Here is a 20,212-nt window from a genome sequence, read left to right as displayed (position 1 = left end):
ATTTGGAAGGGTGCCAGACTCAGACATTATGCATTACTACAGGCATTTTGCAGCCTTACAACTATCTAACTCTTCCACCCTGTTGCTTCAATGTTTGCTACAACTCTGTAACAGAGAAAATCATTGGCTCATATTTTTACAGAGCATCTTGCAATTAACTCCTCCTCCTCTGAGATTTTCCTGCAGCAAAACCCTTCCACTGCCTTGCACCTCTCACTAGTGAAAATGGAAATCTGTTTTACTGTAAGTCAGATATCTCATTGTAAAAGATAATAGGGACACGGCAACAATTGGTACACTGAGAAGATAGCAGCTGGCCCATGCTGCACGGAGACAATCAAGCAATAATATGCTGCTCCTTACTTAAGCACTTAGGCAGAGAGGTGTAGGAAGATTGGGCTGGAAGACAAGTAAAGAAAAAACCCAAGAGCCTGACCCAAAGCCCATGTAAGTAAATATCTGTGAACACAAATGAACTCTGGAGCAGGCACAATGTAATTCCCTCTCATTTTTATACCATCGCGTTTTCTGCATTATTTTTAAAGAGTTAGAAAGCCTATGACAGTTATTGCCCAGTACTTCCTCTGACACTTTTGTGGGATGACTGAACAGGACACTAAACCCCCTCCAACTGGCAGATCAGAAACAGCAGCATAAGCAGTAGGAAAGGCCCTTATCTAATAACTGCAAAAGCACTTGGACATCCACAAGGGAAAGTAGCATTGGTATGGAGCCAGGCACCATTCTGGGATGAAGTTCCTATAGCTACTGCTGCCACAAATAGCTTTTAATCTGCAGCAGAGTTTCCCCCAGGCAAGCTGTGTAACCATCTCTGGTCTCTGCCTAGGTGAGCAATCTGGCTCCCTGAAGGTGAAGTTGTAGAGACAGAACAACACAAACACATTTGCTAGTAAGGCTGAAATCAGGGAGGGCCTTTCATAATTCTGGCTTGCATCACCTGAAGGCTTTGCCCATGCCCGTCGGTACAGACTCTCTGAACACTAATTGTGGGAAGATGGTATTGCCAGCTTGTCAGGCTGATGCTCCCCCCTGGCCCATCTCCAAATAAAACTCCTGTTTTTTTTAATATACATTTTGGGTTTTAAACTTTGGGGTTATGTGTTCATGGTTTTTCTTTACAAACTTGATGACTAGACACTTTTCAAAAATATGAAAGCCGAGGTCTTCATGTAGTCACATGACTCTGGGAATCAGAGAATTAATACACTAGGTCTCGTGAGACTTTCTGATGGAAACACGAGAGCTAGTACTAATGGGAAGCTGCTCCTTAGTTGCTTGGAACACATGCAATAGAATGAGCGATAATTGGGCTTGATTCTGCTTCTAAAAGAACCCAGGAAGCCCTAATTTGTTCTGATGGTTGTGGAGAGTTAGCAACATCCTTCTGTTGACATCAGTGGGTGGGTAAAGGAAGGGGGAGAGAGACTATAATTGCTAATGACAAGTCCCAGCAGTATCTGTGCTCTTAGGTCAGAGCGTAGTCCCTCAGGGTAGGTCTGCATTGCTTGGGCATGGGTTCAAACTTAACTCACCTTGCATCTGCAGTTGCTTATAGCTGGGTCCTGGGACTCTGAAGGGCTGGAGGACCTGAACTTAACCAGGATCTAGGCTCTGAGTCCTATGGCTTTGCAGTGTCATTGCAGTCCTGCTTGATTTGGGTCCCAGGAGCCAGCTGGAAATATCCACCAACAACTTCTTTGGTCCTCACTTTCCCCACAATCCGCAGTCCACTCTACTGAAAATGGAATTCATCCCCTCTTTGGCAGCCACTCAAGGCACCATTTATTCTTTTCCAAGCCTGAGGCTGCAAACACACTCTCAGACTGCTTTCCATTGCAGACCCTGGAGGCTAATTGATTAAACGTTTTGCAGAGTCCTAGGGCTAGGGCTAGAGTAGCCAGATTCTGGGGAACGAGAGGAAGTGAGGGTGGGAACACTAGGGCTTCTTGGATATACGGGCTGTCCTCACTATAAGTCCAAGATGCGTTCCAAAAAATTTTGACATAGCGAAACAGCTTAAAACGGGAATTTTTTTCCCACAGGTGACTTCCATTTGCAGATTTTTTTTTTGCATGACTTAAGAGCGGGTAATGGGAGGACTTATAACACATCCATTCCTATAAGCGTCAATGACTTTAGTGTGGAATGGATGTATCCCGGGGTGACATAGCAGGGATGCCTTGTAGGTATTTTAACTTGGGTCTGTGCACAGTAGTGTGGAAGCTGGATCCTTGGCTTCAAGCATGAGTTAAAGACCATATGCAGATCAGCTGATGCAAGTCCCACTAACTGTGGACTTACATTACAATGTAGACATTCCCTAAAACTATCTCTCCATAGTAATGAATGTTTGAAGGGACACAAGTAAATATATTTGCAGCCTGGAGAAGCAGATGTCATTTAAACAGCCTAAAATGATAATGTAATGAAAGGGAAGAATAAATACCAACAATCTGCATCAACTTCAGTGGGTATTTTGGAGTGTGATAGCACCGCACTAGCAGTCAACAAAACTATGAGTTAAGTACAGTTAATAGTTTTAGCTTGATGAAGCTTTGTCCCAGTGGATGAAAATAATGATAAGGAGTCATTCCTGTAAGTGGAAATAATGCAACTCCAGACCATTATAAAACCATTATAACATTATTGGAGGTCATAAATTTCTATTCATGTACGTTGGGTTTTTTAATTAAACAAGTCATTTATTTTACTATATAGTCAAAGGAAGAAACACACTGACTTCAAATATTAGACTAATTATCACACCCTTCTATTCAATCATATCCTTTGAATGAAGGCAGAAAAAAGCTTTAATGTGTGACTTGTTTGGGTATTGAATCTTTTTTAACTGCAGAGATTTGTCATTTAAAAAAAATCCTTCTCCCTGTTGTGATGACTACCTTTTATGGCCAATTTTTTCTTAGCGAGAATATTCACTGCAATTATAAATACTCACTTCACAGGATTTATAATTGAAACATCAACAAACTATAGTGAATGACAGAACATCAGGCTAACACACTACATCTAAAACTGTTGTACCAGACTCTGGGTTTAAATTCCAAAGAGCTGATGATGATACCACCATACTTTTGTGTTCTAGCCCCCCACAAATTCCCTTTCTTGGAAACCTCCTTTTCTTGCATCTTTTTTTGAAAGAAGAGCCCACATAAATATTTTTCAGACCAATTGTGAGTCCCTTAGTCCCTTACATGTCCAAAACTGCCTGTGAAGCTAATTGGAATGTTGAGTGCAGGAAACAGCCCTTAACCTGTATTTTTGAGTTTAGGTGTGCATATTGACACTATAGTGGAATTCTGGCCATGTTATAGTCAAAATCAAAACTTCATTTGACTTCTGTGGGGGCCAGAGTTTCACCCATGTGTTAGCGTTGTTCCAACATTCTCTCAAACCTCAGATAAAACCCAGATGAAAGAACACAGGTGAATATGCAGTTGTTTAAATGTTGACCACAGTGGAATCCAGTTCTTTATTTTGATGCTTTGGAAACAGATCTAGCATTATGGATTAAGGCAATTGCATTTTAGAATCATGCAGCAGTTGTTTTCAGTTTAAGAATTAATTTACAAAAAATGTCCAGACAGTTTACAGTTATCTTACAAAATCTCTGCAACTAACATGCCATGAGCACTGTGCTAGGGAAAGAAATAATATTAGTAACAGAGTTTTATCAGTCTAGCTAGTGGTTTCAGATGCTTGAGCCTTTCCAATTATACAATTTGGAATTGTCATGTTGCACCTAAATAATTGCCATCTCTCACTAGCATTGGAGATCTTGGTCTACTTTTCCTCGCTTGAGGGACATGTGTAACTCTCCCACATTAAAAGAACAGCAGCCACTATAGAGCTGATTCTGGTCTGTCTTACAAAGTGAAGAGTAACTCGACTGAAGGCAACAGTGTACACATATTTGATACGGCTCAGTATCAAAGTATTATATCTAAGCAGCTGGGAGGGTAGGAAAGAATGAAAACAAAATAATGCATAGCTACATTTATTATCAGGGGAAAATATGTAGGAGAAACAAATCCTCTTTGAAACCAGGACAGTCCTCAGTCAGAGGAGTTGTTGTGGCTGAAATTTTCACACATTTGAACAGAATTGTCTTTATTGTGAAATATTGTTTGTAAGCTTTGTTGCTCCTGGGAAAAGTCATATGTTAGAACGGAACAGTTATTTCCAACTATGACTAGTCCAAACAGATAAACAAACAGTAAATGTCAGCTTGGCTGTTCAAGGAAGTCTCTATCTGCGATAGATCCAAGTTATCCTTTTTAAGGGGAGTATTTTTTTTAGTTTCTCATTTGTCTAGAACCTGTGAATCCTTACTTTTCATATCAGTGAGGTTGTCCCAAAGGAGAACCCAACTCAGAGAAAACCTGATTGCTCATGACTGGGATCAATGGCTAAATGATGCCTTTGAATGGTGGCATTAGTAACTTGATCAATATAGAACTGTCTCCATTTTACTACCACTCCCCTATAACTACTTATTGCATGCAGCTTACTGCAACTGGCAACTGTGAGGGCTATTGCCATCTTTAACATTTCTTGTTCATTCATATCTGTCCTCTTCACCGTCCCTTCCTTTTTTGTTTGTTTGTTAGACCAGCATTCTTATCTGAATCCTTGTCCTTGTCTTAGATTGTAAGTACTCTGGGGCCGACCAGGGTTGTCTGATTGTAGTTCCTAACATGATGAGGGCCCTAATCCTTACTGGGGACCCTGGCTGCTACCCTGTTGTTACTACTACTGACATCAACACCAATAGAGGTTCTTCCCAGACTTCCACAGGCACATGTGTTCATCATTGTGCCCAGTCTGCTTATTGAAATTTGCAAAGGTAAGAACACCGTAACACGAAGTGCTCAGTAGATGGCATTTTGTCTGAGAATATTGTCACTGTACTAGTGTTGAGTCTATTTCCCTTATTGGGAGACTCTACTTTGGGCACCTAGAGATTACCATTAGGCTGATCGTCTTGATTCTGAGGGCAGAAGTGCTGTGAAACTCTAGATAAAAATGTGTTTTCATGTGTAATCTTACTAGGCAATCACCCACTCACAGAAGGAACATTCAGGGTTCTGCTTAAGCAACCCCTCAGCTGGCTTGTTGATTGGATTAAAAATGAAAATTGCCATGGACAGGGTATTCCACTCTGTTATCACAAATCACTAATATTCAGTCTTATTTCTTCACCAGTGGGATCCTCTGTTTGGAAAATTTCCCCATTCCCCCACCCCACTCTAGTGTAGAAAAACAAATGGTTTCTCTGTGAAGCTGAAAGTTGTGTGGTTAGGGCTTTGGACAGGGTCAGAGGAGCTCTGGGCTCATATCCCAGCTCTGCCAAAGGCTTCCCATGTAATGTTAGGGAAGTCCAGGCCTGCCAATAGTGGGGTAAAGGGGCAACTTCCCCAGGGCCCAGTGATACAAAGGGGCCTATTGTGTCAGCGGTGGTGATCGCAGCCTGAGGCACTTTAAGTCATTGTCAGAGCATTGTGTGGTACACTCCAGGCAGCACTGAAGGCTGCCTGAGTGCAGCATGGCACTCTCCAGGTGATGCTGAGGGCTGCCTAACCACAGCCCAGTCCCTTCCACCCAAGGCCCCGTCCCTTCTGGAAGCACACTGCAGGGCTCCCCTCCCCCCCATGCTTTGCCTAAGGTCCCAGCAAGGCCGTTGGCCCCACTGGGGAAGTTACTTAATCTCTCTGTGCCTCAGTCCCCCATCTATAAAGTAAGAGATTAATATAGTCAACTTGTCTATCTACTTAGAATGCACGCTCTTCAGGTGACAGCATGTCTCTCAACACAATGGGGGCCTCAGGTGCTACTGTAATACAACTAATGTAGTGTAGAAACAAACATTAGAACATTATAATGGTCACAGCGCATGAGATCACTGAGCCCTCTAGCTTGTTAGCCTGTCTCTGACAAGTGACCAGTGCCATATTCTTCAGTAGCAATGAACAGAGCAGTGCTTGAGTGAGCCATTCCTCCTCCAGTCCCAGATTCTGACAGCCAGATGCTTAGGGACACGCAGAGTATGGGGTTGCATACTGGACCATTTTGGTTAATAACCATTGATGGACCTATCTGCCTACTTTTGAACCCAGTTATAGTTTTGGTTTTCACAGTGTCTCCAGGCAATGAATTCTACGCAATGAATACCACAGATAAGAGGTGCTTTGTGTGAAGAAGTATTTACTTCTTCATGTTTGTTTTAAATCTCCCACCTGCTACTTTCATTGGGTGAGCCGTAGAGCTTCTGGCTCCCTAGTCATTTTCTAGTGCTTGTACTTCACTATTCACTTTCTCCGTACCATTCATGATTGTATAGACTGCTACCATATCCCCTATTAGTTATCTGTTTTCTAAACTCAATAGTACCACTCTTTTTACTCAGACCTAGGTACACTAATCAGCTTTGCTGCCCTGGTCTATAACTTTTCTGAGCTTGGCTACCAGACCTCCATGCAGGATTCAAAGTGTAGGTAAACCATGAATTTATATAAAGCCATCTTTCCTCACTGGCATCATGATATTTTCTGTTTTATCATAATGGTTCCTAACATAGTTTTAGCTTTCATGACTGCCATTATACTTTGATCAAATTATGTTCAGAGAACTATCCATGCTGACTTCAAGATTTCTTTCTTGATTTATAACTAATATTTTAGATGCCATTGTTTTTATTTATAGTTGGAAATATGTACTACTTTTCACTTAGGAACATTTAATTTCATGTGCAGGTGTGGTGTTTTTGTTGTCCATTCACTCACTTTAGTGAAATCCCTTTGTAACTTTTTCCAGTCTATTTTGGACTATTTACTCCAGTATCTTGAGTAATTGTGTATCATCTTCAAGTTTTGCCACCGTACTACTTACTTCCCCACCCCTGCCTTTTAGATTTGTTTATGAATATGTTGATCAGGTCCCAGCACAGATCCTTGAGGGAATCTGCTGTTTTCGTCTTTCCATTGTGAAAAATGACCATTTATTCTTAGCCTTTTCTTCCTACTTTTCAATCAGTGACTGAGCCATGATAAGACACATGCTTGATGACACCCTCATAGACAGATGAGCCATAATTTCCTGTCACAACACCCATGTTGAACTCTTCCCGCTACATATCGGCTGGGTCCAGACTGGCAAGTTTTTCTGCAAAAGTGGCCACTTTTGCACAAAAACTAGCCAGCTGTCTACACTGGCCACTTGATTTTGCGCAAAAGCACTGATGCTCTACTGTCTGAAATCAGTGCTTCTTGCGCAAATGCTTTGACGTTCCCGTTCGGGCAAAAGCCCTTTTCCAGAAATGTTTTGCGCAAGAGGACCAGTGTAGACAGCTAAAAACTGTTTTCTGCAAAAAAGCCCCGATGGCGAAAATGGAGATCGGGGCTTTCTTGCGCAAAAACCACGTCTAGATTGGCATGGACGCTTTTCCACAAAAAGTGCTTTTACGGAAAAGCATCCGTGTTCCCCTACAGGTTTTTGTATTTTGCCATTCCTAATATCAGATTTGTGTCCATTGATTCTTTTACGTAGGGACTGTCCAGTTTGGCCGATGTATATAGCAGTGGGGCATTGTTGGCACATGATGGCATATATTACGTTGGTAGATGTGCAGGAGAATGTACCAGTGACAGTATGGCTGATCTGGTTAGTTCCTGTGATGGTGTTGCTGGTGTATATATGTGGGCAGAGTTGGCACCGAGGTTTGTTATATACATCGGCCAAACAGGACAGTCCCTACGTAAAAGAATCAATGGACACAAATCTGATATTAGGAATGGCAACATACAAAAACCTGTAGGGGAACACTTCAATCTTCCTGGACACACAATTGCAGATCTAAAAGTAGCCATCCTGCAGCAAAAAAACTTCAGGACCAGACTTCAAAGAGAAACTGCTGAGCTACAGTTCATCTTCAAGTTTGACACAATCAACTCTGGATTAAACAAAGACTGTGAATGGCTTGCTAACTACAAAAGCAGCTTCTGCTCTCTTGGAATTCACACCTCCAGATCAGCTGCTAGAAGTGGGCCTCATCCTCCTTGATTGGATCCACCTTGTCATCTCCAGCCTGATCCTGGCCTGCATATTTATACCTGCCTCTGGAAATTTCCACTACATGCATCTGACGAAGTGGGTCTTTGCCCATGAAAGCTTATGCTCCTACACTTCAGTTAGTCTATAAGGTGCCACAGGACTCCGCGTCGCTTTTGCAGATTCAGACTAACACGGCTACCCCTCTGATACTTGACTCAGCTGTAGAGATCTCCACAACCTATGCAGTGAAAACTTGGCTAAGAATTCATTTAGCTGCTCTGCAACTGCCTCATCTTCTTTGAGTGCTCCTTTAGCACCTTGATCATCCAGTGACCCCCCAGGGTGGGCAGGGTTTTCTGCTTCTGACGTACTTTTAAAAATTGCTGTTCATTTGTGTCTTTTGCTAGTTTTTTAAAATACTTTTGTGATCAGTCTTTTTTATACTTTGACATGTGTCTTGGCAAAGTTTATACTCGTCTATTTTCCGTAGTAGGTTTGGAGATCCAGTTTTTTTAAAGGATGCCTTTTTCGTCTCTACTCACCTTTTTTATTCTACTGTTTAGCCGTGGTACCATTTTTAGGTCCTCTTGCTGTATTTACTTAGTTTGAGAATCTATTATGGTATTTTTAAATAGTCTCCTTGTAGGCTGTAGGCATTTCATCCTTGTGACTGTACCTTTTAATTGCCACTTAACTAACCTCATTTTCATGTAGTTCTTTTTGGAAGTGCAATACTAAGTGTGATGGATTTCTTTGTGGAGAGAGGGGGGAAATGCCAAAGATGTTAAATGTAATTACATTATGGTCACCAATGATCTGGTCCAGCTATAGTCACCTCTTGGACCAGACTCTGCTCCACTTAGGAGTAAATCAAGAATTGCCTCTCACCTTTTATGAGTTCCAAGACAAGCTGCTCCAAGACGTAATCATTTATGGTGTCTAGAAACTTGATCTCTGCTTTCTTTCCTGAGGTGACATGTTCCCAGATGGTATGAGGATAGTTAAAATCCCTCATTATTATTGCATTTTCTGCTTTTGTAGCTTCTCTAATCTCCCTGGGCACTTGACAATCACTGTCACCATCTGTGTCAGGTGGTTAGTACTCTGTTCTTGTTACTGTATCCTTATTGTTCAAGCATAACATTTCTATCCATAGAGATTTTAGGGTACAGTTTGATTACATTTTTACTTTATTACACATTCTTTCACTTATAATGCTACTCTCCCACATGTAGCCTACTTTGTCATTCCCATATATTTTGTCCTATACGTTTTATTAACATGGCCTATTGATTATCCTCATTCCACCAAGTTTCCATAACGCCTTATTTATTGCCAGGCATTCTATTTCAGCCATCTAAGTATATAGACATCTAGCATTTGTATATAAGCTCTTGTACATTTTGTCAATATGTAGTTTGTCTTCTTGTGTTCTATTTAAATAAGACTCATATTTGACTGTTCCTCACTAGTTTATATCTGTACTTTACCAACTTCTTTCCTATACCCTTTATAGTTTCCCCTTCAATAAATTCAGCCGTAACGGACGTCTCCACCCAAACAACGTACTCCTCTGTCTCCCTTAGCTCCTCCATTTTGGCCACTTTTGCTTCAAGGGCCCGTACTGTGTCTGAGTACCATGAGTTCCTTGCCCCTGCCCACAATGCAGATAATCATCCATGCTGCATTCAGTGCAATAATGGTATGAGAGAAATTCACAGGTTTCTGACATTTTAAAATACAGGACTGTAGCTGTTCCGCAGCCATGAACATAAACATTATGCAGTATAACTGATACCTGCAGCTCAGTATGTACTTCTTTCTTTCATAACTCTTCAAAAATTCTTTTTATGTATCCTAGTCCTGTGCTTAATTCTTAAGTATAGCCCATGCCCACCAAATGCCACTCTACTGCAGCCTCTTTATGCATACAAAATAAAGCTACAAAGTAGAGGCACTATTTGGCAAAAGCACAATTAATTTGAGCTGTCTGGGTACTTCATATATAAGCTAAAGACAAAGTGAACTTGTTATGGATGCCTCTGTGCATGAGTAGATTGCCTAAGTGAATTTCATGGAATAGAGATGTACACTTAAGGGAACAGCAGCTCATATTTCCTGGTCTCAGCAAAGATATCCTTTTTAGCTGCTACTGCTGCTTTCATAACTGTCACAGTTGATCTTCCTGGACTGTATGAACCACTAAGAGAAAAACACACATGTCTGTAGATGGCTTTCTTTTACTTATTACAATCTTACAGAAACTGGGGGTGGGTGGGGGGGGGAGAGACAGGGAATCAGTTTTTGCTTTGACACACAGTAGATTTAAGGAAAGCATTGAAGGCAGTTTTGGTCATAAGCTTTTAACTGGGCATGCTATAGTACCTATCTGAGCCTATTGGAAAGAAGTATAAGAAAGATTGTTAGCCTATAAAGCAAAAATCTTAAGACCCAAACTCATACATTTATATATTGTTTACAGAGTGGATGGTCTTGGGAAAACTACTGCCTCAGCACTCAATCTAGCTTACTCTTTGGAATTCTCCATTGGCACATAAGTAAGTGCTAACAAAGTCAGTGAGAATATTATCACCTTATCATGTGCAAATTGGTGATTTAGATGGGTAGCACCTGCAATTTGCTTCCTTTCCCACACTGCACTTTCTAAATTTTTCTAAAATTGTGTTCTTGGAAGTAAGAAATTCACCATATTAATGCTCCTGCAAATGTTTTCTATGGAGGAAATAGCAACTACTGTAGGCAACATGATTGAACTGAATTACAGCAACACTACCTTTCACTAGTTTGACAGACACTAATTTTGGAAAGGTATTTTGCATTGACGACTGGCATTCAAAGTCAAATTGCTTTTTGCTGTGATTCAGAAGGCTTAGCATCTGTGTTACTAAGCAACCTAAAGAACAAACTTTGAGTAGCTAAAAAAATTAAGTTATATAAAGTTTTGTTAATGTGCAGAAGCAGCAATTATTCAACACCACCTGAAATGATATTCGCTATTCCATAGCAGAGAGCAGAAAGATGGGTTTTGTTGAATTGTATTAGTCATGCAAATGTGTGCTGCTTTTGTTATATGAAGAACAATTATTCTTTATCTTGCCTCTCTAAGTGACAAACATTAAGTCAACTTCTTCATAATGTTATCACCAACAAGCACAGGCCATCTAAAAAGAGAGAAGAATCCAAATGGATTTTGCTTGTTCTGTGGTTTAATAAGGATTTCTAACCAATAAAGTATATTTTATAATGCAGCCTACCAACTTTACGCTAGTGTAACTCACCTCATTGTCAAGGACATAAACTAGGTCCGGTCTACCACTTGAAACACATGTCAAAGTCTTAAGTCATGCATAGGCTATTCATTTATACCAAATAGATTGTCTAGAAGAATGAAGACCCTTTCCCCTAATTTATTGTAAGTAGTAATATTTAGTAACCCTTCCACACATTGGTGGGGACTCAGGCCCTTTGAGTTCAATGGAGCTGTATGAGTAAATGCAACCACTTTAAGGGTTGCATAATGGCCCTATTGAGCAGCAGCCTCAAAATCCTATTGCACAGCCTCTCAAAGGACTTTCCATGTATTTTTTGAAATTATTTTCAGATAATTTTCCACTTCTAGTTGTGCAGTATATTTGTGGACTTCAGGGGATCTCTATAAATACATCAGAGGGATAACTATTAGGGAGGGAGGAATTATTTAAGTTCAGGACCAATATTGGCACAAGACCAAATGGATCTAGATTGGCTATCAACAGGTTAACGCTTGAAATTAGATGAAGGTTTCTAACTACAGTGAAGCTCTGAAACAGCCTCCGTAGGGGAGTAGTGGGGATAAAAATCCTAACTAGATTCAAGACTGAGCTCGGTAAGCTTATGGCTGATGGTATAGTGAAATGGTACTTACAACGGCACGTGGACCAATTTTGACTGCCAATGGCTGGAGATGAAACAGTAAATGGGGAGGTCTCTGAGTAACTCCAATAAATTCGGTTCCCAGTGTAGGGCTGTTGGTCTTGCTGACATACTTAAAGTCCAATTGACTGCCACATTTTCCTTCAGATCAGTTTTATGTTTTTTGCACACTCAACTGCAGCACAGGACACTTGCTGTTTTGAACCAGAGTAAATGGTGAATTCTTTATAACCTGAGGCCTTTTAAAACAAGATTTGAGGACTTCAGTAACCCCACTAGAGGCTGGAGATCTATTACCAGAGTGGGTGGGAGAGGTTCTGTGAAGGTCAGACTAGATCGGGGTGGGCAATAAGTCAGAGGCTGTTCACCAGGATTAGCCCCAGCAGGCTGCCAGATGCTTTATCTACCTGCACCTCCACAGTACAGCTGCTTGAAACTCCCATTGGCTGTGGATCACTGTTGCCAGCTAATGGCAGTTGTGGGAAGCCAAACCAATCAAAGTCACCTGTCACAGGTTCCAGGATCTTCTGGTTGGTGACCACTGTGCTAAGGTGACTGGAGCTTAGAACAAAGAAAAGCTGCTGTAGGGAAAGCCTAAGCCCAGCCAGGCTTGTGTTTGAGTTAACAATTTCAACAGGCAGGAAGAGGGCAAGGTTGTACTAAATACAGAAGAACATAATGACCATACTGGATCAGACCAATAGTCCATCTAGCCCTGTCTTCTGACAGTGGTGAGTGCTAGATGCTTCAGAGGACATGTACAGAACAGGAAATTATCTAGTGATCCAGACCTATCCAGTCTATTAAAACAGGATAGCAGCTCCACCCATTTATGGGACCATCACCCTTTATAATTATACAAGATTGTTCTTCAAATTAATTCATTAGTTTACCTCCTGAATGTAGGCCTCCACACACACACTTCACTCTCAAAGTTGATAGTGACTAAAACATTTGACTTCACGCTCAAAGATATTATCTAAGTCAACTTTTTGTGTTTTTCTTTTTAAAGATTTTCATCCCACTAATAAACCAAGTCTCTATACACCATGGAATTTTTCTTGAGTTGTGAACACTTCAATAAAGGCTCTCTAGGAAAATTATATGATAGACTTTTATTACTATTGGGCATCATTTTGGCATCATGCATCAAGGTGGCTATGGCAAGAGAAAATAGCACCCAGAACTCATGATACAGCCAGCACAATACCTTGTATTTGGGAAAATATAGCTAATTGAATACAGAAACACACTATTCAACTGTGCACAGATATAGCAAGTTGTAAACATCAAGGAATTCCAGTTGGCTGGGTGGAGGCAGAACCCAAAACATGGTTAACTAAGCTATGAAGGAGGATACCCTCTGCGGTTAAATAGACAAGTTAATGTAGGGGTGTGTGGTGGGGGGGGGAGGGCTGCTGGGGGGCAGGGGTTAAGGGTACAGAAAGGTGGTACTTGGGCATTAGGATACCTGGAAAATTAGCATGGAAGAAACAGGGTAGGATTTATACAGTCTACGGAGTAGTAGGATTTGCAGTCAAATATCTTAATTCCTGTCTGATGTACTGTTTATTGGTGAGGATCGAGCACAAAATTGGAGTTAGTAACTTTGGTTTAATCTCACTTCAGACCAACTCACTCAGTGGTCCTGAGCAAGTCATTCAATAGATACTTTGGGAAAACATGGACTTAATTGTGGGTTTAAGCAATTAGCTTATTTCCTTAACATGGCTGACACTGGAATTCCGTTTCCACTGAAGCCATGACAAGACTCCTAATAGAGTCAATAGAGTCATGCTTCTAATAATAGTTTAAGTAGAAATAGTAATAGTTCACCCCTGAGGAAAAAAGCACAGGCAATTCTGCCAGACCAATGAATGCCCAGTGACAGGAATGTAGAACTAAAATAAGTAGATAGGTGGATACATGTTATGAAAGGCTAACCTACATGCCTAAAGAATCTGATGAAGATCAAGACAAAACACATTGAAAATAAAGCAAGTGACTTACCAGTACAGTAATAAAGTAAGTAAGGGAGAGTTTTTAAGGTGTCTGTATACAAATGTAAGTAGCATGACAAAGAAAAATAGGGGAACCAGAAGTACCTGCCCACAAAGGGGATTTCAAAACCATGAGTTTAACTGAAATATGGAGGGGAAATGAAACTGAATAGGGGAGAGGGCTCAATCCCTGCACTGATGTGAATTCATCTCATGCTCACCGGGCAATATGTTTTTATGTAGGTCAAACTTGAAATAGTGCATGGGGTTTTTTTTAAGCTGATAACCGGCATTCAACAGAAGTGTTTAAACAGTTTTAACAGTTTACTCTGCCATTCAGTGGAGAAACAATATTGCCATTTCTAGAATATGATGCTAGGTCAACTTTTCATAAAGATAACTTCATGAAGGGAGAGAAGCTAGGATGATCAGAATTATACATGGATATCAATTAGTTTAAGGAAAGAGAAGCAACTGCTGGTACTTCTTAACATGCAAAAGCACAGAGATGTGTCTTTTCCAAAATCCAAGTGGATTTACAAATTCAGATGCCAAAAGGCTGAATAAACATTAACTATGAATTAGGCACAATAATTTTCCAAGGGACATAAACAAGTCCATAGAAGGAAGGATAATGCTGTACAGGTCCTAATTCAAGAAAGGGGAATGTCCTTCAGTCTGACTATTGGGCACAAGAATTTTCTAGCATCTTTTCATCCATTCATCTTGTGCTTATAATGTAAAGAATTGTATATTTTAATAGTTGTAAAACACTATGCTATCTAGAGGACTTAAAATATTTTTACAGAAAATGTAATTAGTTAAATTAAAGCATCTGCTCATTAAGTCATAAGATCTAAAATTACTCTGTTTCAAAACAGCAAATATGAAGTCTCACAGCATTTTCAATTAGCAGCTTTATTTGAACTTTAAGCAAGATCTCTGGTCTCACAGTATTGTATTCAAATAGCAGAAGCTCTGTATTCCTGCTCTAATATGCAATATTAATTTAGATCTGTGATCACACACGTAAGATTCTTGACAAAAGGGTATACCTCTCAAATAAAATGTCATCTATTATTTTTCAGATTGATCTTCATTAGTCACTCACAGCTCTTAATTTCATTGATCAAGGTGCAAGTGAATTTGAAGTCTGGCAGAGATGGGAACCAGCACAGACTACTGAGCACATGCTGGTCAAGCTTCCCCACATAGCTTTGCCATTACCCTTTCAAGCCTGATTTACAATAGCCCTCTGCTATTCCAGTCTTGGGGCTCCCATTCTGAAACTGACAATTCTATTGCACTATGGCAAATGTACAAATGCAACAGGCCAAGTTCTTTTTCACTTAGGATGCAATTTAGAAGTTTGTCTCTTGTAATGAAACGCTAGCACACTCTCCCCACCAGTATAAACATTTGCTTATACTGTATGTAATAATGGTTTAACATGAATCCACAGGTAGATTTTTCCACACCTTTATTGATTCTTTTGTATTCCGGCTTAATAAAAGGATCAGAATTAATATCTGGAACCATCAAGTTTTAAATGGGAAAGCATAAGCCATCTCCAATCGCCTTGAAAAGAAGCTCATACCACAAACCCACAGGTAGATTTTTCCACACATTTATTGATTCTTTTGTACTCGGCTTAATAAAAGGGTCAGAATTAATATCTGGAACCATCAAGTTTTAAACTGGAAAGCATATGCCATCTCCAAATGTCTTGAAAATAAGCTCATACCACAAAAAGCAGAGATACCAACATTTAAACACATACATCACATCAGTGCCTTGAAACTTTGTTCTTTAGTTTGAGCTAAGTGCCGATAGCCTCATTCCAAGCGAGCAGCATGTCACTGATTCCAGGATGATCACTTGTTTGAAAAAGGGTAGAGAGATTGGCCGCTCAATCTGCTATTTTCCTTGTTCGGTACTTATGAGAGGCTTACACATAAAACAGAAGAGGTGAGATAGGAATTCATTTTGTATTTCCAGGCAGCTTGAAACCCAGCAGACAATGTAGCTGTTGCTTAACAAACACAGAATTCTACATTGTATGCCAGGTTCATGCCCCAAACCTGGGTAGTCTTCCAGTACTCTGGTCATTACACCTCTCCCAATGGCTCTATGGACTACCTTTTATGGTGCTTATTCTCCCCACCACATGCAATCATGAAGTGAATAATAGGATCCACAAAGGCTGGGTTTGTCTTAAAATGTGAATGTTGGGTTTTAGCAACCATAATCAATAAACAATTAAGATAATCAAAAGTAAAATTAGAGATTACATTTTTCATCATAGGGAAATATATTTATATTACTAGAAAAGTTCAGATTACAAATTGTGTGTACATGAGAAAGAAGATTGAAGAGCTGTAACAAAAACCAAAGAAGTGTGGTTAATCCAATCCTCATTATAAAGTAAATCCTACAAGTAGTTCATTCCTTATTAGACGATTCTGGTTTCCAAACCCCAAATATTATTAAATTTTACCACCATGAAATGTAGGAGACACCAGGAAGTTTACGTTATCATAAAGAATGCGAAATAATCTGCTACAAAATTCAAAGCCAGAAGCTACAAGATGTCATCAGAGACCCAGTAGCCAGATGTAGCTGCTGATTGTAAAGACAGAATCTACACTGACTACTGAGCGACTGAAGGACAACTACAAGGTCCAAACTCATTGATGCACATCATTACTGTGACATGACCTGTAGAAATGAAATTAAAAATATCATTATAAATAATTATGTAAATAAAGTTTCAACCACAGATATTACACATACATGTACAATAAACAGATGAGCACGTCTTGCCGAGACAGATATGTTAAAGAACAATAGTCCCAACAGAATCATTTTAAAGATGCAATTGTTTAAGCTTTTATAACTGACAGATAAACATTTTGTTTTAATTGGTTTTCTGAAACAGCCTGCAGCATTTTAAGTAAAATTCTTTCTCAAAACAATTAATACTGGAGCAAAAGCATCCTGCAAAACAGAGTACAAGAACAGTACAAGTGGATGCCTTAAAACTCCATATAAAATAAGACATGATAAGAAGTAGTGAATTTCTTTACTTTGTTTGAAAAGTGCACAATGGCAAATAAACATCTTACAAAAGGCACAACTGGTAAGTAGAGTCCTACCAAATTCATGGTCCATTTTGGTCAATTTCATGGCCATAGAATTTTAAAAATTGTAGGTTTCGTGCTTTAAATCTGAAATTTTACAGTGTTTTAACTGTAGGCGGTTCTGACTCAAAAAGGAGTTGTGGGAGGGCATCACAAGGTTACTGTAGAGGGTTGGGGCTTGCAGTACTGCTACCTTTATTTCTGGACTACTCAGTAGCTGGAGAGTGGCAGTTGCTGGCCAGGATCACAATTCTGTAGGCAAAGCCACTACCACGATCAGTGCAGAAATAAGGATGGCATAGCCACCCTTACTGAGGGGTTGCTGCCTGCAAAGCAGGGCCCTCAGTCACAGTCACCACTCTCTGATAGCCCAATTCTTAAGGCAGAAGCAAAGTAAGGGTGGCATAATATAGTATAGCACCCTTAGTTCTGCGCTGCTGGGTGTTGGTACCTGGCCGCACCAAGTAAGGATGGTAACCCTGTGATCTCTCTGCAACTCCCTTTTGGGTCAGGAACCTCAATTTGAGAAATGCTGGTCTTCCCCCAACCCTGAAATCTGTATAGTATAGAGATTTCATAGTTCATGAAGCTTTTTCATGGCCATGAATTTGGTAGGGCCCTACTGATATGTTCTGAAGTGAAGTAACAGAACAAACACCTTGCATTACTACAATGAGAAAAAAAACAATTGCTATGTAGTTTCAGTGAGACACTGCACTAAACCGGTAGACTGAATATCAGAACATGTTTCAGCTTTCCTGAAGTTTTATACCATAAACAACAAAACATTCATAATTTGGATTCCCTTAATCACCAAAGTGCCCCGTTTGTTGTATACAGAGACTTGAGCATGTTGTAGGAAGGCTTTAACTCATGCAACAATTTGTACAGTCGTAAAATCCTGAATAGCAACTCTAGCTTCACACATTTACCCAGTGATAACTAAAACAGTAATAAGTGAAAAATATTGTTAGTGTAGTTGTCTCCAGAAATTAGTTTTTCAAATACAGTGATAAGTTTTCCTTATTACATTGCTATACAGAGAAATAGATTCTACAGCAACTGATATTTAGATTGCTGGGTATTATTCTTACCTTTGCCACAATCTGAAACAAACAAAAACTACTACTAAAGAGAACTTCATCACTGAGAATGGGCATATGATTCTTTAATAACGTTTAGTGGAAAAATCCTTTTAATGTTTTGGTTCTGCTATTTTACAGACACAGTCAATTAAAACCAGAAAACAAGCATCAGTGAAGCAAGAAAACAATTAACTCTGTTATGCAAATGCTATAAACAAAGACATCAGCTGGCTCACACACTATTTCCCACATCCTATGACTTAGCACCTCCATCATTTGGTTGGTAGGTTATCAGCCTCTTATAACTATTTAGTCTTTAAGGTGCTACTAGCCTATTGTTGTTTTTTAAGTTTAAAAAGCCAGTTCTTGTTAGAAATCTTATTTTTAAAACTAAAGCAGCCCCATTGAACTGCAACAAAACTACATCATCATATAGGGAAGCCATTTAAAAACCTTATCTTAACTTTTCTAAAATGGTTTTAATATTAATTTTATGTTGCAAAAAGACTGCATAGTGGCACACACAAAAATAGGGGGGGTCTGAATGGCGGGGGCTTTGCTTTTTTAAGTTGTACTCCCATATTACCAAATATTTGGGAGAAGAAATAGTTTCTGCTACGTAATACTGAAAAAGAGGAGATAGAGAAGCACACAATGGCTTGCAGCATTTGGCTCACAATAAAAGACTGCAAATGAAGATTCTACTATTCACTGCGGTTTACAGTGCCTATGCCCCGTCTACAGTGACACTTATGCAGTGGCTAATATCAGTGCAGCTGCACTGATGCTGGGAAACCCGTATCCAACTTTTCTAGCATTAGACTGCCTCCAAAGTATGAATTCAATGAACATGGATTGCTCCATTCCTGTCTACATTGTCAGCCAGCTTATGCTGGAAAGTATGATTCATTTTTTATGCTGCCCATTTAATTAATACTATATATTAGAGCAGTGTTTCTCAACCTTTTTTTTTATAAAGTACCCCTTTAAAATATATATAAGTACCCTCCCCCCAGTACCTACAGTTTTCAGACACAGAATTTTTTTTCTACCATTGCAACACATTTGTTTAAACAACTTAATCGTACCCGGGCGGGCAATTAAATTTTTGGGTGTAAAAAGTACAAAAATAATAAAGCGCTGTAAAACTTAAAACAAAAATTCAGTTTTCTCCAAATTTCAGTTGTGTTGATATACCCCCCCAGACTACTCTCAAGTACCCCAAGGGTACTCGTACCAGAAATACTGTGTTAGAGGGTTCCTGCATCTTTCTTCTATTTATTTTATTTTTAAGTAATTCTTAAGTGTTTTCAAGAATGTTCTGATGATTCATGATCATTATTTTATATATTTAAAGACTACAAAATGGGAAACAAGGCATTCACAGGGCTCAAAAAATGAGCCTGTAGAAGGATGGGCACACAGCAGTAGCTTCTGAATGCAAATTGTTCCCAGATTACAAAAGGAGAGACGTGGGCAAAAGACATATCATCAGGGTACCCGTGTTAGTAGGTAACTGAAAAAAAATTAAAACACAAATAGTCCTGCAGCACCTTAGAGACTAGCAAAAAAAAAAAAAAAAAAAAAAATGCAGATGGTATCAGATATAGAAGTGGGCGTTGCCATCTCTAAGATGCAGGTATATTTGTCATTTTTCAAATTTTTTCAAGAGGAATGGGAATTTGTAAACACAGGAGAACTTGGCAAGCCTTATAAAATTATCATCATCATCCTTCCGACATGCACAACAAGTTCTCAAACTGTGGAATCACAGGCCAAGATTCAGGAGCACAAATATCAAACCTAGGGTCAATTCAAGTGTGTCCGAGGTTCAAGACAAATATTTCCATAAGCTCTAGAGCAGAGGTTCTCAAGCTTTTTGGCCAACAATCAACCCCACTCAACACAAACCTTTCCATAGATCACCAGCCAACCACCCATGATGACAAAATGCCTTCTCTTGTCT

Source organism: Pelodiscus sinensis, chromosome 1 (assembly GCF_052426305.1).
Source record: "Pelodiscus sinensis isolate ZL-2025 chromosome 1, ASM5242630v1, whole genome shotgun sequence".
NCBI classification, from domain to species: domain Eukaryota; kingdom Metazoa; phylum Chordata; order Testudines; family Trionychidae; genus Pelodiscus; species Pelodiscus sinensis.
The sequence above is the reverse complement of the archived record's forward strand: the minus strand, read 5'-3'. Positions refer to the sequence as shown.